Raw genomic sequence first — 8453 nt, 5'->3', positions numbered from 1 at the left:
CACAGTGTGAAGATGGCTTCCGCTCAGCACGTCACCAAAAAACAAACAAGCACTACTGTGGTCCCCTCCATCAATCTCTCCTCATTGTTGTCATCCCAACCCCTGTGCTGCCCTTACCCTATCCATCCTCCTCTTAGGAAAGTAAAATGCCCCAGATCTTTGAGGTTCACACCTTTGACATCTTTCTCCCAGTTTCCTTGCCAACTATATCTCAGAAGAAAATGGAAATCCAGAGAGCAAGGGAAAGAAAGAACACAAACTTTCTCTACTTTCCAGCACACTGTTTTCCTTAGAAAAAAATAATAATAAGCTCATTAAAATTCAGTTTAGTCTGACATTTTCTCTTTTACCTTTTCAATCTTTTTATAGTTTCAAATCATTAACTATCAGCATGAAGCTCAAAGGTAGTTCTCGCCACCTATGAAACAGTGACACATTTGACAATAATACTTTTGAAGAGCCTGTCACAGTCTCTCCCCAAACAAGTCTCATTAATGCTCAAACTGTCTTTCTCTTCTCTCTGCTTCTCTTCTCTTGATTTCTCTCTAATTAGCCTGTTTTTTTGTGCTCCCTTGTTCCACAGTTTGAGCTTAAAAAAAAAGGAGGTGGATGTCATTTTCATGAACCCCAAGGCCAAGTTAATCAGCAGAATTAATGACTCTATTATCCATTAGACTGGGGGCGGTAGCGCTTAACTCCAAGCACCCAGTGTTTGCTGTCTACCACCCTTCTTCATCTTGTTCCGACAACTGTAAACTTTTGCTCTCGCACAGCAGACTCTGAGGTTCAGCCTATTTGTACAGCATTTCTTTATTCCTTCAGGGTGTGAATCAGGAAGAGAGGGTGGAAGGATAGCTACCTCTGTAGTGTCCATGCTGAGAAAGTATCGTATCATCAAATGAGGACAGATGAAAGGAAGTCTCAAAGAGAATCTGAACCTGGTGGTCCCTGTGTGACTTGTCATAATCAATAATTTTTCACTGCAGAAAATTTCATAGTTGCAGCAAAACAAAAAAATTCTTCCCTATCTTTTTCAAAATCATGTGATGGAAGTAAAAGATATATGGAGATATAAGCCAGCAAAAAAGTTGATTTGATAAATTCTTAATAAACACAAGTGAAGGTTATATGCTATTTGAAATTTCATTTTCTATGGATGGAGGTAAAAAAATTTCTAATGCTATTGTCATCCCTTTTTAACAAGGTTCAAGAAATGTCATTCTTTTATCCTAAATGTCAATACTAACACAAAACCAATTAAGCATTGAGTATGTGTTCACGATACTTTCTTTAGAAGCAGCTACCTGGAATCTACCAGAAGATTAGAGAGGCTTACTTTCCATAGTTCAACAAAAACATTCCTCTATAAAAGTTCCTGGATTCATTTTTTAATCATATATTAATATAGATTTATCTGGGCCACCAAATAGTATTACAAAGAATATAATAAATACCAAGGCTATTCCAGAGAAAATATTTTCTGTCACTTTTCTTTGGTTACAATGACATTCTCATTTAATATAAAAATATTTTTGATATTATTTTGCAAGTTATCTTTACCCAAAACTCCCCCCCCCAAAAAAAAACTTTTTAGAAGATACTCCAGCCTTTGTTGGATTTGATGTACCTTGAGCCAAAGATGAATAAATGTGATTATGCCTTCCAGCCTTTCTTTGTCTTCCACACCCTCTCCATTTATTCCACAAAATAAATCTGAAAGGATGTTGGCAAGAATGATCATCCTAACATTGTTCATTCTTCTGCTATATGTATTCATAGAGACAATACGATTTTTGTCTTTTTTTAATTATGAAGAGAAGACCTCAGGGCATTGAAAAATATTTAACTCAATAGTAGAACTCAAAGTTTCAAGAAAAAAGTTAGGGAAAAAATGACATTCAACGGTTATTAGTGAGAGTTCTGTGTTACAAAAGGGCATTTGCAGTACTTGGAAAGGAAAGATATTTGCCATGTTTGGGAAATTTCATTTAGAGTATCTATCTTTAAATGTCCAATTTATCTTTGAAGTGTAGTCAACAGGTATGAAATAAACAAATACATCATAAGATAAACAATGAAATTTACTTACATAATAAAGGGACCCCAAACACTTTATTTTTAGAGTCAGTGTAGCACACTGTAAGCTTTGTCCCAAATCTGAAACTCAAGTGATAAGAATTATGGTACCAATTCTCCAAACCCCCAGAATGATGAAGGGAAGAAGAGCATGAAGGTAGGAAGAAGAGCCAGTTGTACCATCTTATTTGCCTTACCTGTATACAAGGAATAATATTAACAGTATCATGGTAAACCATGTCACAAGTTGTTGGTCAGCTTTCTGTTACTATAACAAATACCTGAGATGATCTTACTTCTTTATAAAAAGAAAAGATTTATTTTGGTTCATAGTTTGGGGGTTTTAGTTTGGATCAATTTTCCCTGTGGTTGAGTGCCTCTATTCCCCTCAAGGACACACTCCCAGTAACCTAAGACCTCCCCGAAGGCCTCACTGCTCAGAGTTTCTAACACCTCCCAGCAGCACCATAATGGTGACCAAGCTTTTAACACACATCCTTTAGGGAAAATTTAAGATCTAAACCATAGCACAGGTACATGAAAAAAGCGTTTGTAAAAAAATTACAAAGATTCATGCTATACAAAAAGAAAAAAAGAAATTAATTCGTAGGACTTCCTTCAAGAACTTAGAAATACACCAAGACTTTTGTTTGTGATTGTGTGTGTTAATCCTTTGTCACAGATAAACTCATTTTATCCTATATCTTCTTTTTCTTACCTTTACACAAATAATGCAGTATTATAAATTTCTGATGATTTCTGAGATGTCTTTGTGTTATACTGTGTTCCTGAGATGTCTCATGGCATCCCTTAGTTATCACAGTGAAGTTTATTGCATGTGTCTCTGCCCATCCTTCTAGGAGCAACAAGGGCAGGAATGTGACAGCTTCAGTTGTTCCTCATGTGTCCAGCAGAACATCTGACTTACATTTGGTATCAACTACTTGTTGAATATACAAGTGGAAGAAAATTGAGTCTGTCAATAAGCCCTAAAATAGCAAATGTAAAGTTCATTTTCTTTATAAACCCTTTCTCAATAGCCACTAAATTACCTACACCATTTAAGAAACCAAAGACAGGTCTCAGAATGTTTAAAAGTATAGGGATGTTTTCATGATAGTTACAGATAAATCAAGTTAATGGGAAAAGCAAATGTTCATGTCAAATTATTTTACTGGTCATTTATTTTTTATCTCTGACTCCTTTTAATATTTAAATTTGCAATATGGAAAGAAAATAGTCAACATTGTATAATTTGAACTTTTTCTGATTTCTAAAAGGGAAAATAAAAAGTCTACTGCTCAAACACATTTTGCCCTCCTTGAGGAAAGCATGTTCTCACCCTGACTGTAGATGAGAGCCATTTGGAGAGCTTCAGAATGATTGCTGTTTGGGTCCCACCACAAAGTTTCCAGTTTCATTGGTCCGGGCTTGGGTCCAGGCATTGCCTGAACTAAAATGGAACCAGAGTTAAGAACGCCATCTTTGAAGAGGACGATGAACATGAGTCTCAACTGGGAAATAATATCTTTACACGAGTGTCCTCCACAAAGACTTCAGGTGCCATGGGAGGCAGCACCTTCTTTCCTAGGGACATTTAACTTCTATTCCTGCATCGACATGGTTGGTCTCCAAGGAGAAGACCTGGGACAGCAGTCATGCTGAGAGACACTAATGAATTCAGATTCACAACTGAAACTCTACCACTGGGAGACAGTTGCATAAATTTCTCATTTCTGTAGCTGCCTGGATATTAAAATCGACTGAAAGTCTTCTTAGAAATGCAGATTCTGAGACATCACACTGCCTGGATCAGTCTCTGGGGACAAAGCCCTGTAATTTGCATTTTATTAAACTCTCCAAGTGAATCTTAGGTTTCAGCTTGTTAACAGTTGTTAGATTTGCACTGATAAATGCATGGGAATGTCACAAATAACATTATGATCTGAAACATGCATTTTGGTCTGAAACCGCATCCATTCTATGGTATAATTAAAACAGCTGCAGACTTTGGGCTCTGACACATTTGCAATGGAATTCCAGCTTCACCATCACTAGGTTTTGTGACCATGGTAATTTACCCAAAGCCACTGTACAGCTGGGAAAATGAAGAGAAAATATGTCCTTCAAAGGGCTGCAGTGACCTGCCCAGCTGTGAAGGCAACAGCGGAGAAGCCAATACATGTCCATCCCCCACACACAATACCCTGTGAAATGTAATCGGTGGAAAGAAGAGTAAAGAAAATAGGTGACATACAAAGAAAAGGTGACATATAAGAAAATAGAAACATAGTAAATGTATCAGGAACATGTAAATCATTTCCTTGAAGTCTAAATAATTTCCAATAACTAAAGAGTGAGAATTTCAATGCTAAATTTTTATGACGTTCAAAATACTTACAGTTCCAATGATTTTTCAGTAATTTTGCTGAACTCATGACATAGAAATATTTAGTTGATTTTGGTAGAAAATTTGGAAGCAATTCAGAAACTATGACTCATGACACATGGATGAAAGCAAAGAAAGAAAGATCAGGAATCATTTGAAACTGCAAGTGTTGATTATGAAAAAGAAAAATACAGTCGAAAAAGGGCCCTCTACTTCTAGTTTGCTAAGTAGTTCACTCTGTCAAAAGCAAGAACGTGGCTTCCATTTCATTATTTATCAATAATATCAAAAGTCAACAGCTCTGTGAAAGTGCTCCTAAAAATCCTCTTCTAAACACAGTGACTGCTGTTCAACAAATATTTATTGACCAACTTATGTGCCAAAAGCTTCCTTCTCTGTGCTCCTAGATTACCTAGACTAGGTTTTCATTATTGCACTTTTATACCATTTTGTAAGTATTTGTTTCCTTTTTTTCTCTCCCCTGCAATACTGTATGTTCCTCCAAGAGAGAAACCAGGTCGTATTTGTCTTTGAATTCCTCTCAGTTGATACAGAGACTGACATAATGGTTTGGGATTGGGAGAGAGTAGTATTGGAGTGAATGGTGCTAATTTATCTAACAATGCAGTAATGTATATTCAAATTTTATGTAGATGTACATTAAGCATATGATAAAGAACAATCTCATTCATAAAAACTGAAGTAAAAGAAATAAAATATTAGCAAGTTGACTTAAAAAGAATAACCTATAGGGTCTGCCGCCTTCCTCGCAAGCGCAAAGTCCTGAGTTCAATCCCTGGTACCAAAAAAGAATAACCTACATGAATCACACCATAAGTGAAGCTCATACCAAGACTATAACAATGGTTCATTAAAAAATGAAAAAATTCATCATATTTTTAAAAACTTAATGGAGAAATACAATATTATCTCAGCAGATGCTAAGTAAGGATTCGATAGAAAGACATATGACATGATAAAAATTTAAACTCAAAATAAACCCCAACTTCAAGGTTAATAATAAATCTCTAGAACCATTCAAATGAAAGTCAAGAACATTAATAAATAGTAACCTCTCCTAAAAACTCCATTATTCTGCACTTTTATGTATATATACAATTAAATATTTGTGTGTGTGTGTGTGTGTGTGTGTGTGGTACTACAGAATCACACTCAGAGGCACTTGACTAGCCCTTTTTTACTTTCTTTAATTTTGAGCCAGGCTCCTGCTAAGTTGCCCAAGTAGAACTGGAACTGACCTTGCAATCCTGCCTCAGCCTCCTTCAGTGCCGGGATTACAGGCTGTATGCCATTGTGCCCAGCTTTCAGTACTTTTAAAGATAAAGTTATGCCAAAGGAAAAATTACTTCAAAATTATGTGTACATATTTTAAGGAAATAAAAGATTCAACTGAAAAGCTAGAAAATTAGGAATTTGTTAAGATGATCAGCTTTTTCTTCCAAGAAGCTTACCTACATTGGCTGGAAACTTTCCTCCTCCAAAATCAACAGTGAGGGAAATATAGGTGAAAACACCAAAACAAAGAAACAGGAAATAGGACTGACAGAGAAGATGGAGAGAGCTGAACCCTGGGTAGGCAAAATTGTAAATGTGAAATCGTCCCCAGAAAGAGGAAGCAGATAGCTGTGACTTGAGATAGGCCCTAGCCCTGGCTGTGGGAGCCAGGATAAAAAAGGGGCCAAATACAAAAGAGACCACAATACTCTTCTCTTCACTCTTCTATGCCAGTGATTCTCAAAGTGTTGGACCAAGGTCACTTCAGAACTTGTTAAAAAACAAATACTTGTCTTCTACAAGATCAGAAATTCTGGGAGTGATGTCACCAATGTATGTGCTTGATGGTCCTCTAGGTTATTCTGATGAGTAGTAAAGTTTGACAACCATTAAAGGTTTCTCACTGAGCTAAAGTTGTTTTCTGGCATGAAGCATTGTCATTGGTTTCCAGACACGTGCTTGAGTTTATTGAGGGTGGCACAGAGCGTGTCCTGACCTAACTGCACAGGCTTCCTTCACAAAGTAGCAAAGTAGCAAATCTCAGGAGAAAAATCAATTTACAGTAACATGAGACAAAATAACAAGGTATTTGAAGATCTTCCTGATTTCAAAAGAACAAAATATACTAGATAACAAATTCTATCAGAAGCAAAAAAAAAAATCAGCGATCAAGAACTTAAAATTGGAAGAGGCGGAGAACAATATGGCAGATGGTGAGGAGCTAGGAAGAAAAGGAGAATAGAGGAGCTGGTTGAAAAGAAGTTCCTTGAGCGATCTGGACCCTTCACACACCCTGAATTCGAACCGAGCACTGAATCTCTCCAGTTTTTCTTAGATATATGTAAAGTTCTAGGCATTGGAGCTGGCAGCTTAGGATGTGAGCTCCTGAAAAGCCTGGCATTGTCTGGCTTTAGACAAATTCATGTCATAGACATGGACACTATAGATGTTTCCAATCTAAATAGGCTGAAGTTGCTGCAGAATTTCTAAATGACAGAATTCCTAATTGTAATGTTATTCCACATTTCAAGAAGACTCAAGATTTTAATGACACTTTCCATTGACAGTTCCATATTATTGTCTGTGGACTGCACTCTATTATAGCCAGAAGATGGCTAAATGGAATGCTGATATTTCTTCTAAATTATGAAGATGATGTGCTAGATCCAAGGTCCATTGTACAGAAGGTTTTAAAGGAAATGCTCGGGTGATTCTCCCTGAAATCACTACTTGTATTGAAGGTACACTGGAACTTTATCCAACACAGGTTAATTTTCCCATGTGTACTATTTTATCCATGCCAAGGCTACCAGAGCATTGTATTGAGTAGGTAAGGATGTTGCATTGGCCTAAAGAACAGCCTTTTGGAGAAGGGGTTCCATTGGATGGAGATGATCCTAAACATATTCAATGTAAATTTCAAAAATCTCTAGAGAGAGCATCAAAATATAATATTAGAGGTGTTACATACAGACTTACTCAAGGGGTAGTAAAACGAATCATTCCTGCAGTAGCTTCCACAAATGCAGTCATTGCAGCTGTTTGTGCCACAGAGGTTTTTAAAATAGCCACAAGTGTGTACATTCCCCTTAATAATTACTTGGTATTCAATGATGTGGATGGGCTGTACACTTACACATTTGAAGCAGAGAGAAAGGAGAACTGCCCAGCTTGTAGCCAACTTCCTCAAAACATTGTTTTCTCCATCAGCTAAATTACAGGAGGTTTTGGATTATCTAACCAATAGTGCTTCTCTGCAGGTGAAATCTCGAGCTATCACAGCCACATTAGAAGGGAAAAATAGAACACTTTACTTACAGTCAGTAACCTTTATTGAAGAACGAACAAGTCTTTCCAAAACTTTGAAAGAATTAAGACTTGTTGATGGACAAGAACTGGCAGTTGCTGATGTCACCACACCACAGACTGTACTATTCAAACTTCATTTTACTTCTGAAAGAAAATAAATCTGCACCTAATAGACAACTTATGGAAATAATATACTTCATGGATGCTAAGAAATTGAATTTGTCATTTTTAGCATTAGTGTTACTGAAATTTGACTTTTTTCATATAATGAACTACTCTTTTTTAACTTTATAACTTTCCATTGAAGATACAATTTTGGTGTCAGCGCTTGTAAACGTGTCCTGGAGAGAGAGATTCTGAGTAAATGTAAAGCTTCTTTTAGAGGAGGAGGCAAACACCCTCTTCTGTGTGAATTTTGTTATTATGAACAAAATGCATTCCTTGGCTTTCATTTGGGTATTCACATATCCAAAAAATGTCCCTTTAAAGGAACTAAGGAATTAAGTTTTAAGTAACTTTAACTGTTACAACCTGACATCCACAGTATATTAAACATAGGTTATTACTCAATGTAATCTTCATGTAATTGTGACTGTCCAAATCAATATTATTACAGTTTATCCTGTCCATAATAATTTGTGAGCAGTGTTATAGCTGAATACTT

At 36.4% G+C, this 8453-nt stretch overlaps 1 pseudogene; it reads left to right on the top strand.

The window, feature by feature from the left end:
- Nucleotides 1–6683: 6683 nt before the first annotated feature.
- Nucleotides 6684–7947, top strand: LOC101709838 (NEDD8-activating enzyme E1 catalytic subunit pseudogene; annotated as a pseudogene).
- Nucleotides 7948–8453: the final 506 nt, after the last annotated feature.

The sequence above is a fragment of the Heterocephalus glaber genome, unplaced genomic scaffold (genome assembly GCF_053883595.1).
Source record: "Heterocephalus glaber isolate CG9 unplaced genomic scaffold, H.glaber_assembly_v1.0 deba00001472, whole genome shotgun sequence".
Lineage (NCBI taxonomy): Eukaryota > Metazoa > Chordata > Mammalia > Rodentia > Bathyergidae > Heterocephalus > Heterocephalus glaber.
The sequence above is the reverse complement of the archived record's forward strand: the minus strand, read 5'-3'. Positions and strand labels throughout refer to the sequence as shown.